This window comes from Felis catus, chromosome E2, assembly GCF_018350175.1.
Source record: "Felis catus isolate Fca126 chromosome E2, F.catus_Fca126_mat1.0, whole genome shotgun sequence".
NCBI lineage: Eukaryota > Metazoa > Chordata > Mammalia > Carnivora > Felidae > Felis > Felis catus.
Genome location: NC_058382.1, coordinates 49,452,567 through 49,466,933, shown reverse-complemented (window position 1 = coordinate 49,466,933; position 14,367 = coordinate 49,452,567). Strand labels below are relative to the sequence as shown.

At 40.5% G+C, this 14,367-nt stretch overlaps 1 protein-coding gene across 3 annotated transcripts in view; it reads right to left on the bottom strand.

Annotated features, from left to right (window-relative positions):
* ZNRF1 (zinc and ring finger 1) overlaps positions 1–14,367 on the bottom strand; it is a 104,366-nt gene that overhangs the window by 78,022 nt on the left and 11,977 nt on the right. The gene's annotated exons all lie outside the window — the stretch shown is intronic.

The window sequence follows — 14,367 nt, the reverse complement described above, 5'->3', positions numbered from 1 at the left end:
TTAAAAAAAAAAAAATTAAAAAAAAAACATCAAACACAGTTACCATATGACCCAGCAATTCCAGGTATAGGCCCAGGTGAAACGAAACGTACGTTCACACAAAAATTTGTACTTGCGTGTCCATAGTACTGTTGTTCTTAATGGCCAAGAAGTGGGACGAACCCAAATGTCCATTAACTGATGAGCAGACAGACGAAATGTGATACTCATACCATGGAATGTTATTCAGCCACGAAAAGGAATGGAGGATTAATACAGGCTGTAACACAGATTAACCTTGAAAAAACAAGCTAAGTGAAAGAAATCAGGTATAAAAAAACACACTTTGTATGATTCCACTTCTATGAAATGTCTAGAATAGGCAAATGGGTAGAAAATAGATGAGTAGTTGTGTAAGGCTGGGGTACATTGAGGGAAACACAGTCACTGTGATGGTTATGGGGTTTCTTTTCGGGGTAATGAAAATGTTCTAAAATTGATTGTGGTGATGGTTGCACAATCCTCAATGCACTAACAAATCACTGAATTATACATTTTAAATGAGTGAATTGTATGGCATGTGAATTATATATCAATAAAGCAGTTAAATTAAAAAAGACCAAGGGAGCTGTTGAGTCGGAGAATAAATTTTGGAGTCATCAGCATACACACGGTACTTATAACCACTAACCTCGAAGACTTCACAAGGTTGTGATACACAAAAGAATGAGAAGTAGTCCAAAGACTGAGCCCCCATGCCTTTCAACATTAGAGACAGGAAGACTGAGGAGGAATCAGCAAAGGATATGAGGTCAGTGAGAGGTGGGAAAAAAGCTAGGTGAGGGTGGCATCTTGGAAGCCAGTGAAGACAATGTTTCAAGGAGACCAAATGCAGCTGGCCTTCCCAAATTGAGAACTGAGAAGGAATTATTGGATTTGGCAACACAAAGGTCCTCAGTGACCTTGTTGGAGCAGTTTCGCTTCAGCAGTGTGGGCAAATACCTGAGTGGAGAGGGTTCGAAGAGACTGGAAGGAGAAAAATCAATCAAGGAAAGAGAATTCTTAAGGAATTTGCCATAAAAGGAAGCAGCGAAATGGGGTAGTATTTGGAGAAGTAGAATCAAGAGGATCTGTTACTGTTTTCAAGATGGAAGAAACAGGAACGGTGTGCAGGCTGATAGAATGTGCCACCAGAGAAGCAACACTTTGGAGACAGAGAGGAGGACGGCTACAGCAATGCTCCTGACTCAGCAAGCAGGAATGAAATCTGGTGCACAAGTGAGGCCCTGGCCCTTACCAGGACACGGACGGATCAGACCTCCTAGTAAGTTACAGGAAAAGGAAAGGCAGCAGAGATGCAAGCAGGTGGAGAGATACAGTAGTGAGTGGCAGGAACTTGTTTCCTTGATGAAACGGGAAGTAAGGTCATCAGCAAAGGCTGAGAAAGGAGTTTTGAGAAGAGAGGGGAAGGCAGGGACTAGTCCTCTAGGACGGTGGGAGAATGAATGAGCTGTGGAAATACGGCAGGATTCCTTGGCAGCATTCAAGGCCTGCTTGAGATGACTGATCGTGAGCTAAGAGTGAGGTCTGCAAACATGCTGGGTGTTTCCTCCAGCCCAGGAGAACACCCACAGAGTAGGCAGACACGTGGATTTAACCAGAGCTGTGGCTTAGCCAAGAAAGTGTGACAAAGCAAAAGAGGGGAAGGGGACTGAGAGTGTATTGCATGAGGCAGTGTTTGTAACGGCTGCCCTTGGAATCAAAGTTATTTAAGGAAGTAAGAGCATGAGGGGATAAGGATCAGGGAGAAAGAAGGACTAGAAGTCCTGCTGCGGTCAAAGACCACTGAGAGGACTGATGCTATGATAAAGAGCAGAAAAACATCCTCACGAGTGGTAACTCTTACAGCTGACATGGTAAGACACGTGTTTTAGTTCTCCACCGTTTTTCGAAACTACGAAGAATGCTGTAGGCTCATAAGCAGTAGGAAGGACACAGGGCTGAAGATCCCCACCATTTAATTTTTGATGGCCAAACTGACGCATTCAGTAACAATACGAGATGCTACTAATTAGAACAACATCAGTCCCTAGTTGTGTGGGGCTGGGCAAATTCCCTAACCGCTGGGGCTCAGTTAATCTGTAAAATGGGGATAAGAGTAACCACCTCACAGGACAAAGACTGAAAGAATATATGAGAAACACAACTGAGTCTGGCACTGAGTAAGTAACAAATAAATATCGACTATCAGTAACATCATTACTAATTGCTAAGATTATGCGTGTTTCTTCTTTTTAAAAGATGCAATAACCAACAAAAACAGACTGTTATAAAAGCAACAGTCTCAGTAGGGAAGAGTTCAGAGACTCAAGTAGTAAGGCTGGTGGAGGTTCAACTCATTCCAGAACTTTTCCAAGTACTTTTCCCACTCTGCTCCTGTTTCTCCCCTTTCTGGGGACATGGGAGAAAAGACACGTGCCATCCCAAAGGGCTGTAAGCTCATGGGAACTCTGTAAACATCAAACCTTGCCGCTGAGGGGTTCAACTTCACCCTAAACTCAATTTCCAGGTTCTGTGCCAGCACCTCTGCCTTCTGCGCACGCAGCTGGCCTCAGACAGTCGCATGCAATAGCAACATCTTTAGTGAAACACCTTGAGAAGGGTACTTTTTCTTATTTACAAATATCTCACGTATCCATTTAGGAACAGACCAGACTTCTTTTCCAGTTCAAATAAGATGCTCGGTTACTGTTTATTACATCACAGGTCACTGGAGGAAGGAGGAGAAATAGACCCTGGCCTGTCATCTGACAGCTATTTAGACCGTGGAGCTGTGGGAATCAAGCCCACGTGACACCCCTCCATGGGATAGAATCCCAGACAGACAGTCGCTAAGTCCCAGGAGATTGAGGCAGACCCCCACTGGCACACCGCCTCTTTGACGGTTTCTGTTTTCGATGCCACAAGGAAGCAAAAGCAATGGCTGAGTGCAGAGCCATCCATGGTTAGCTGCCTCTTACATCTTTCAGGCCTGGCTTGAAATGTCTCCACCCCCAGTCCCCGCCCAGGGTTTTCTTTCAGAGTAGCTGGGATCAGAGATCCAAGAGAAAAATTTCTTAGGCTCTAAGTGTAGCTACTGGCAGAAGCAATCATCTCATCAGGAAGAAAAATGGGAAAGAAGCAGCAAACTCTGGAACAAGCGAGACACACTCAGAGCGCTTCAGAATCGAAGGCAGGGAGAGAACATGGGCTCCTAGGAATTCTAGGAGCCTGGGGTGATTTATTGACCAAACATCCTCTGTAGCTGGGACTGAGCTCTGAGCTCTTTCTAGCTTATAATTTTTTTTAATAAATTTTTTTATGTTTATTTATATTTGAGAGAAAGAGACAGAGAGAGAGAGAGAGTGAGTGAGTCAGACACAGAATCTAAAGCAGGCTCCAGGCTCTGAGCTGTCAGCACAGAGCCCAACGCAGGGCTCAAACTCATAAACTGCGAGATCACGACCTGGGCTAAGTCATATGCTTACCCAACTGAACCACCCAGGTGCTCCTCTAGCTTATAATTTAATTGCTCTATGAGAGGAATGAGAGAGGAGGGGCTTCACGATCTCTCCTTGCGGTATTCTTCACAACAACTTACAGAGAAGTTTTGACCAAAGAGTAGATATGGTCTCTAGCAAAGAAGTAAGGGGGTGAGAGAGTTTTCCGGCAAACTTCACAGTTTTATCGTGATTTCACCCAAACAGGCACTATGACTAGGGGACAAGGGGAGGGATTTGCCGTGAATAGGTTCCACTTTCAGATACAAGTTTCCGGAAATGACAACAGAAACAAAAACAAAACAAAACAAAATCCACATATGCACACAGAACGATGAAGAAGACATGAAATAGAAAACGCAAGTTGTGAACCGCTAACCTGGTTTCTACTGTTTTTACATATCCATTCATTCATCCACAGGGGCAAAAATCTGTAACACATACCGAAGGAATCCTGTGAGATTTCTGCTTTCTACGTTAATGTTTGAAATCTTTACAATCACTATTCTGATGATCTCAGGGATGGGGGTCGGGGGGAACAGGAAGAACTCATGCTTCCAGATTTGCTTAAAAACAAAAAACCCACGGATTTAGAAATTACAAATGTCTGTTACCCTTTCTGTTATCTGCAGAACACCTATTAGTTCATCCTTCCCTACTCCTTCACCTGCTCAAGGGCACTTTTTTCTTTTAGAACTCCCTCCTCTTTTTACAAATGCAGCCTTGAATTCCTCCTAAGTCACTCCCAGTCATGGTACAAGTTCTCCTTTTCTTTCCTATTAATTTCTTCCAGAAAGCTGACTCCAAGCTGCCTTTGCCAACCCTACAAAAATCACCAGAATGAACTAAGTATTGAACCCTTTTCCATTATGAACTCCCTTTACCTTCACCCCTAAAATTACCATCCATTACATGTATATCTTCACTGAACAACTTTTATTTTGGTACCCGTTCTGTATGTGATACCATAAATACTCAATATAGACCTTTTTAAAAAATTTTTATTTTAAACTTTCTGAACTACTCCATTTGGCTTAAAATAGGTACTACACTCTGAAATCAACAAGAACAATGTCCCTTCTCTTAACAGCCAACTCCAAGCCCCAATCCCCTGTCAAGGGCAGTGAACAGGGTTAGTGCCACCTGCCAACTCCAGCCGGTTAATATGGACTGGGAACCCAGAACACGGGGTTGAGGAGGACTGAGTTCACACAGAGTTCCCTAATAAAGAGGGAGGGAGGTTAAGTTTTAGCACTGTCTGCCATGCTCAATGAACAAAGTTGGGGTCAGTGGCTTTTCCCTCTCTGCATAGCCTGCTGGGCCCAGCACTGGTGTGACCTACATTGCTCTTATTCTTGGTGTATCTGGAGTCCAGTCACTGTGAAACACTGCTATATTTGAAGAAAGTGTGGGTGTTTGTGTGTATGTGGTTGGGGGGAGGAAGAAAGTATCTCTTTTCTTGAGAATCTTGAACTGTTCTATAGCAACTCAAAAGAGAATGAGATGACAGATTAAGGGGGTGGAAAAAGATGACTTCATTACAAGGAATTTCCAACCTGAGTCAAATTTCAAGTAATAAGAACTTGGGCTGGTTTTCTCCAGTTACCTCACAAACCCATCCTCCCTATTCTCACTCTAATCACAACTACATAAAATCCGTATCCCCGTGCAGTAATTTTTCTCCACATTTCCCAAAGTTTATTAAACATCAGGGGTTCATTTACCTTTCCACTAAACCTGACTTCCCCTCTTCCCATGGCACCAAGTTATAGGTCAGACAAGTAGGCTTCAGTCCCCCCCTTTCATCCTATGAATCGTTCTGTGAATGTAATGTCCTCTCTGAATTCTTCCTACTCCTAGATGGTGCAGAAGAGTAGTAACTCTAAAAAGATTCTGGGTATCAACAGGTTCATTTGATCCATTTTCTGAAACTTCATGTTTACCAATCCTCTATCTACTATTAAGAATACTGTGGAAGAGTTCCAAAGAGTACTGCCCAAGAGAGCTCTCTGCAATGAAGGAAATGTTCTACATCTGTGCTGTCCAATTATAGCAGTCACTAGCAATTTGTGGCTAGCGAATACTTGAAATGTGGCTAGTGTGATTCAGAAACTAATTTTAAATTTAATTAATTATAACTTAAGTAGCCACCTGTGGCCTGTGGCTACTCTATTGGACAGTGCTGTCTAGAAGAAGAAAGAGAATAAATTCAGCCGCATGAGAAAACAGAAAGCTCTAAAAGTGTATCCAGAGTACAGAGGAAGAATTAAGGCTTCTGTGGCCACAGACATAGATCCTTGTCACAGTTGTGAGGCAGCCCCCCACCAACCCCGAAGAGGTACTGTGCTAAAAGGGTTCCCTACATGACTCAATGAAGATGGGCTTCCAGCTTCCTGCCTCCCTGCTCTTAGTGCCTGCTTGCTCAAGAGAATAATGTCAGTGATAAGGCTCAATGGAATTTTTGAGACAAGAACAGAAAGCAAGTAGCCAGCCCCACTTACTTTCCAAAGGAGGAAAACCAGAACCATCGAAGTGAAGAGATTTATTCATTTTTTTATTTGTTTTTATATAGTTGAAGGCAATAAGTAAACAATCCACCAACTTATTCCAAGGAATTTCAAATGTAGTTCAATGAAATACAAAAATCAACCGATGGGTTAAAAAGCAGGTGAACAAAGAACTAGTGTGCTAGAAAGTGTAGGTAAGAAATTACCCAGAGCACAGCATACAGAGCTAAAAAACTGGAAAACATGAAAAGAGTTTGAGAAACATGAAGTCGATAGAATAAGAAAGCCCAATATATGACATCTAGGATTTCCAAAAGGAAAGATGGAAGAAAATAAAAGAAAAGCACAATTTGAAGGGATAAATGGCTGAGAATTTCACACATGCTTTGAAAGAAATGAAATCTCAGATTCAAAGACAAACAGCAAAGCAGGATAAATAAAAATAAACCAACACGGCAGTAAATTTGCAGAACACCATGAACAAAGAGAAGATAAAAAAAGCAGCTAAGAGAAAAAATGGATTAAGGGTTGATAAGCAGCCTTCTCAATTGCAATATTAGAAGCTGGAAGATAATGAAACAGAATAACATCGTCCTATTGCTGATAATAAGTAACTGCCAACCCAGATTTTTGTATCAAGCCAAATTATCATTCAACGGTGATGACAAATAAAAACACTTTTAGGCAAGCAAAACAGAGTTTACAATTAAGAGACTGAAAAAAACTTTAAAGCCTACCTCCAGAAGACAGAAATGTAACTCAGATAATAACTCAAGAAGTTAGAAAAATGCAGTGTACACCCAAGGGGAAGTAGAAGGAAAGATAAAATATGGTTAATAGCAGAAAGCAATGAAATGGGGGCGGGGGGCAGAGGGTAATCAAAAACTGGTCCTTTGAAAATAAACTAAGGAAGAAGAGCTCTGGCAAGACTAATCAAGAATAAAATGTGCAAATAATATTAGGAAAGGAAAGGGGGACATAATACAAAGATAGACACAGAGATTGCCTGGAAATATATACCATATCAACACTGACACAAGAATAGAAAACTTGAGCATACCAATAATACTAAAGAACTTGAATCATATTAAATAAAAATTTACACACACACACACACACACACACACACACACACACACACACACAGCCTAGGCCCAGACAGTTTTACAGGGGAATTTTACACACAAGTTCTACCAAGCATTCATAGTACAGATATTTCCTTGTCTCTGTTTCCTCCAGATCCATTTCCCTCTCTGTTCTGTTCTCTACAAGGCTAACAAGTCTGCACAAGATTCCCTCACCTCCTCAACTTCTATTGGGTTCTGTCAATGGGAAGCACCAGCAGAAGATGAGGACAAGATGATAGAGAAGCTGGGGCGCTTATTCCCTGGCTCTCTCTTTACCTTGCTATGGTATGGCAATGGTTTCATTCTTCTATGTAAGCCCACAGTTCTGTGGGACATCTTTCCCTGGGCTAGAGTTTTCACCAGGTTTTATAATCACTTCCCTCCCCCTTGTACTTCAGATCTAGGAGGGGCAACAGATTTCCACTGTGGCCAATCTCCAGGTGCTTCACCCATCCACTGTTCATTCCTTCAATCCTGCCCACACCTTTGTAGACCCTCTCTTCAATTAAATTTGATTCAATTACCTCTCTGAGTGCACCATCTGTTTGCAGTCAGATCTGTAATAGGCTTTTATAAAACTCTTTTAGAAAAGAATAAACATATACATATTCCTAACTCCTTTTAAAAGTCTACATTAATCTTAATAGCAAGAGAAGAAAAGAAAATTGAGTGAAATTTCATCACATATATACAGGAATCCCAAGTAGAATATGGATGTATTAAATCTAGCAATGTATATGGGATGGTTTGCTTCAAGAATATAAGGGTGGGTGCCTTGGTGGCTCAGTCAGTTAAGTGTCTGACTTCAGCTCAGGTCATGATCTTATGGCTCAGGAGGCTCTCTGCTGTCTGCACAGAGCCTGCTTCAGATACTCTGTCTCCCTCTCTGCCCTTCCCCCGCTCATGCTCCCTCTGTCAAAAATAAATTAACATTAAAAAAATAATACAAGTTAAACATTAAAAAATCTAAAAAATAAAAATAAAAAAGGATATGTTAAACATTATAAAGTCGGGGCACCTGGGTGGCTCAGTCGGTTGAGCATCTGACTTCCACTCAGGTCATGCTCTCACAGTTTGTGGGTTAGAGCCCCACATCAGGCTCTGTGCTGACCTCTTGCTCAGAGCCTGGATCCTGCTTCAGATTCTGTGTCTTTTTCTCTCTCTGCCCCTCCCCCGGTCACGCTTTGTCTCACTCTGTTTGTCAAAAATAAATAAGTGTAAAACATTATAAAGCCTATTAACGTAATCATTAACAAATGAAAGGAGAAAGGCCATCTGACTGAATGTAAGGGAAAAATCTGATAGAACAGCCACCTGTGATACTTAGTTTAACAAATTAAGAATAGAAGGGAATGAAGGAAATTTATCAAAAACAAACACAATGGTTCCAATGCAAGGAGCACTCCCTTTAATAGGAGGAAAACAAGGATGCCCATGATTACAGATTCAAATAAACTTTTTACTGGAGGAACTAGACAGCAATCTTGAATGAAAGAGAAGTGACACACAAAAGGATTAGAAAAGAAGAAACTAAGTAGTCATTATTTGTAGATGTGATTCTCAGCTTTTCTCTGTAGATGTTTTCCATTATAACTATTATACTCATTCTCTCTCTCTATGAGTTCAGAAAATTTGCTGAATATACAAGAAATCTGAAATGATTTAAAAAATTTAAAGCTATTTACAGTAATAACCCAAAAACAAGGTATCTAGTGATAAATCTAACAAAAGGGATTCAAGACCTTTAAAAAACTATAAAGTTTTATCCAAAGACATTAAGCAATAATCTTAGGTTATATTTACTGATCACTTACTATCTGCTGGGCACTGTTCTGAATGGTATGGCTATGCCTATATACTAGTTTAATTCATAAAATGGTCCCATATGATAGATACAATTATTATCAGTCTCACTTTAGAAATTAAGGCACAGGGTAAATCACTTGCCTGATTCCAAAACTAAAAATCAGCTACACTGAGATTCAACTCTAAGGCAGTCTGGCTCCAAGCCTGCAACCTTAACCACTACCCCACAGGGCCTCTCCCAAAAGGGGGATCCCACTCTTCCCACGAAGGCACTTCTGGCTTAGCTGAGTTAAGCCTCCACGAGAGAGTCTCATGTCATGCTGAGGCAGATTTGACCTGAAAGAAGCCCCTATCTCAACAGGTGGGATCACAGCAAAAAGTTCAGGAGCAAAGGTTGGAACTGGATCTGCTTGGGTTCTGACGAAAACACACCTCAGCATTAGACCTAGCCACCCCTTCAGACACTGAGTCACTTTTAGATCATGCGGTTTTATTTAGGTCTTCCTAGTAACATCTGAGGATTCTGGGTGATGGAAATGCAATATTGATTTGTACAAACTCTGCAATTTTTCTGCAAATCTGAAATCATTTCAAAGCTTTAAAAATATTTTAAAATTTGGGGTGCCGTGGTGGCTCAATCCGTTGAGTGGCCAACTCTTGATTTTGGCTCAGGTCATGTTCTCATGGTTTGTGGGTTCGAGCCCCACAATGCGCTCTGTGCTGGCAGTGCAAAACCCGCTTGGGATTCTCTCTCTCCCTGTCTCTGTGCTCCTCCCCTGCTCACATGCTCTCTCTCTCAAAATAAACATTAAAAAAAATTTTTTTTAAATATTTTAAAATTCTATTATATCTGTAAATTCAATCCCATCAGAGTCACAGGCAGACTCAATTTTATAAAGATGGCATTTTATAAACTCAATGTAATTCCAATAAACACCCTAACAGTTTTTCTCCCATAGAAGGTGACAAAGCTGATTCTAGGAGCAGAAAGTGCCAAAAATAGCTAACTGGTTTTTGTTGTTTTTATTGTTGTTGTCTATAACATACAGAAAGAACTGTTTATTCTGCTGTTTGCAATACAAAGACATAGGGAAATGTTACTGTTTGTGCAACACAGTAAGGGAAAAAATTTTAAACTGCCCATTAGGGTCACTTGGCCAGATGTCCTGTCATGAAGAATACCAGTTATAAACAGAGCAGCCCTAGGACTCTGTATTTCATTTTGCTTATTCTATCCTGATTCCCTTATCTGTCCCCTAGAAAGCTTCACTTAGACAGCACAGCTTTGAAAAAGAATAACAAGATGAAAGGATTTGCCCTTCCACACAGCAAGATAAAGCCACGGTAATTAAGAAAGTGTTAGCACAAGGATAGACAAATTGACCAATGGTACAGAACAAGAAGCCCAGGAACAAATACAGGCCAGGAAGGAAACTTGATATATGACAGAGGTGGCTTTGCAAATCAGTGGTAAAGGACTTTGTCGTTCTTCACTTGCTGCTAGGAGAGCTAGTATTCCTATGGAAAAGAAAATATACCCTTATCCTACCCCATCCAAACAATTTAACTCTCCGGGATTAAAGACTTAAATATGAAAGGCAAAATTTAAAAGCTTTTAGAAAGAAGTGTAAGAAAGTGATAAGCAAGTCTTTCTTAAGACAGAAAACACATATGGCATAAGGAAAAACACTGGAATATTCAATTACACAATTAAGTTAACTATAACAAATCACAAAAGAATAAAGAGATAAGCCACAGGGGCACCTGGGTGGCTCAGTCGGTTGAGTGTCCAACTCTCGATTTCGACTCAGGTCACGATGGTGGCATTGGGGCCCCTGTTAAGCTCTGTGCTGGTGGCGCACTCCTGCCTAGGATTCCCTCTCTCCCTCTGCCCCTCCCCCACTCACTCTCTCTCAAAATAAACAAACATTAAAAAGAGAGAGAGATAAGCCACAAACTGGGAGAAATAATCTGCATTACATACGACAACAAATAATTATTGTCTGGGAACAAAACAAAAACACAAATTCATACAAACTAGTAAGAAAAGGATAAACCATCCAACATAAACATCAAGAGACATGAACAAGCGTTTCATAGACGAGGAAACATTTTGATTAACTAATACTGATGTATTAGTTGTATATGAATACATATTATCAAATATATAACAAAATCAGAGTGATATGCCATTTCATACCCACCAGAGCTTGCCAAAAATTAAAGTATGACGATATCACGTTTTGGCAAGGACATAGAGGGAGTAAAAATATGCTATTTTGGGAATGTAAATCGGTACAAGTATATTGGAGAGCCACTGGGCAATATCTCATTTAAGCTGAAAATACATACACTCTATGATACAGCTATTTCACAACTAAGGATGTACCCTAAAAAAACCTCTCACTCGGGTATGTAAAGAAACAAAAAATTCTCAAAGCAACTGAAAATAACTTCAATACCCATTATAAGGGAATGGATCAATAAATGGTGATATTAAAAAAATTTTTTAATGTTTGTTTGTTTATTTACTTATTTATTTATTTATTTATTTAGTGTGAGAGAGAGACAGCAAGCACAAACCAAAGAGCTCTAGCAGGGGAGGGGCAAAAAGACAGAAAGAATCCCAGACAGGCTCCGCGATGCCAGCACAGAGCCCAACTCTGTGTTGGGTTCAAACTCACAAACTGTGAGATCATGACCCGAGCTGAAATCAAAAGTCAGACGCTTAACCGACTGAACCTCCCAGGCGCCAATAAATGGTGATATTTGTGACACACTCACACAACAGAGTGCAACAGTGAAAATGAATGTGTCAACACGAACAATAAGTAGCACAATGGATTTACAGATCTCAAATCCATTTGGGATATACAGAGGGATATGAGAGGATAGAGGCATTATGATAAAGTTTATATGAATTAAATGAATATTGTTTTAGACAGAAACATGCAATAAAACTATGAACATATAAAGGATGATAAACAGGAGAGCCAGGCAGTTATTACCTTTGGGGAGGGAAGGAAAAATATGGGAACTGGGTGGATTTATGCAATTACATCTGTAATAGTTTATTCATAAATCTGTTTGATAGGTAAATACATTACCTCTTTTGAATGTCTAAAGTAGATTTTTAAAAAAGGTTCCAAGAGACCAGAGCTCCTATTCAGAGCCACACCACTACCTGATTTCCTGAAATATACCAAATTGACAGAATATAAACCCCTGTGACTTCCATTTTTCTTTTTTTTTTAGTTTTTTTTAACGTTTTATTTATTTTTGAGACAGAGACAGAGCATGAACGGGGGAGGGGCAGAGAGAGGGAGACACAGAATTGGAAACAGGCTCCAGGCTCTGAGCCGTCAGCCCAGAGCCCGACGCGGGGCTCGCACTCATGGACCGCGAGATCGTGACCTGAGCTGAAGTTGGACGTTTAACCGACTGAGCCACACAGGCGCCCCTCCATTTTTCAATCATAGGACTGAAACTTTAGAGTTCATCTAATATGAGTGAATGGACAAAAAAAGGAAGGGTCAGACCCTATGACAAGATGTACCCTGGGGACCCTCAAGGAAAAGGGAGGCAAGGAAATAATTCTTGTTATTTTATAAAAGTGATTATCAGGGGCGCCTGGGTGGCGCAGTCGGTTAAGCGTCCGACTTCAGCCAGGTCACGATCTCGCGGTCCGTGAGTTCGAGCCCCGCGTCGGGCTCTGGGCTGACGGCTCAGAGCCTGGAGCCTGTTTCCGATTCTGTGTCTCCCTCTCTCTCTGCCCCTCCCCCGTTCATGCTCTGTGTCTCTCTGTCCCAAAAATAAAATAAACAACAACAACAACAAAAAAAAAGTGATTATCACCTCCCAGAAAAAGCATTTGACAACATACAGCTTCCATTCATGATAAAAACCCTCAACATAGGTCTAGAGGGAACATACCTCAACATAACAAAGGCCATATATGACAAACCCACAGTTGACATCATACTCAATGGGAAAAAACTGAGAGCTTTTCCCCTAAGGTCTGGAAAAAGACAAGGATGTCCACTCTCACCACTTTTATTCAACCAAGTACTAGAAGGTTCTGCTCACAGCAATTAGACAATAAAAAGAAATAAAAGGCATCCAAACTGGTAAAGAAAAATTAAAACCTCCACTATTTGCAGATGGCATAACCCTAAAGACTCCACCAGAAAAAAACTATTAGAACTGATAACTGACTTCAGTGGAGTAGCAAGATACAAAATCAATGTACAGAAATCTGTTGTATTTCTATACACTAGTAATGAAGCAGCAGGAAGTGACATTAAGAAAACAATTAACATTTGCAATTGTGCCCAAAACAATAAAACACCTAGAAATAAACTTAACCAAAGAAGTGAAAGACCTGTACTCTGAGAACTATAAAACACTGATGAAAGAAATTCAAGACAACACAAAGAAAAGGAAAGACATTCCAGGCGCATAGGTTGGAAGAACAAATATTGTTAAAATGTCTATACTAACCAAAGCGATCTACACATTTAATGCAATGCCTATCAAAATACCAACAGCATTTTCCACAAAACTAAAATGAACAATTCTAAAATCTGTATGGAACCATAAAAGACCCCAAATAGCCAAAGCAATCTTGAAAAAGAAAAACAAAACTGGAGGTATCACAATTCCAGACTTTTCAAGTTATGGTACAAAGCTGTAGTAATAAAAACAGTATGGTACTGGCATAAAAACACACACAAAGAGGGGCACATGGCTGGCTCAGTCAGAAGGACATGTGACTCGATCTCAGGGTCATGAGTTAAAGCCCCACTTGGGGTGTACAGATTACTTAAATAAAACAAAAATTTTTTTTAAAAAAGGTTAAAATGGGGCACCTGGGTGGCTCAGTCGGTTAAGCGTCCGACTTCAGCTCAGGTCACTATCTCGTGGTCCGTGAGTTCGAGCCCCGCGTCGGGCTCTGGGCTGATGGCTCAGAGCCTGGAGCCTGCTTCCGATTCTGTGTCTCCCTCTCTCTCTGCCCCTCCCCCGTTTATGCTGTGTCTGTCTCTGTCTCAAAAATAAATAAAACGTTAAAAAAAAATTAAAAAATAAATAAATAAAAATTTAAAAAAAGGTTAAAAATAGAACTACCCTACAACCCAGTAATCGCACTGCTGGGTATTTATCAAAAAAGTACAAAAACACTAATTCAAAAGTGTTTGTTTATTGCGGCATTATTTACAATAGCCAAACTATGAATGCAGCCCAGTGTCCATAGATAGATAGATGAATGGATAAAGAAGATGGGGAATATACGTGTGTATATATATACGTACGTATACACACACACACACACACACACACACACACACACACACACACACACACCATGGAATATTACTCAGCCTTACAAAAGAATGAAATCTTGCCATTTGC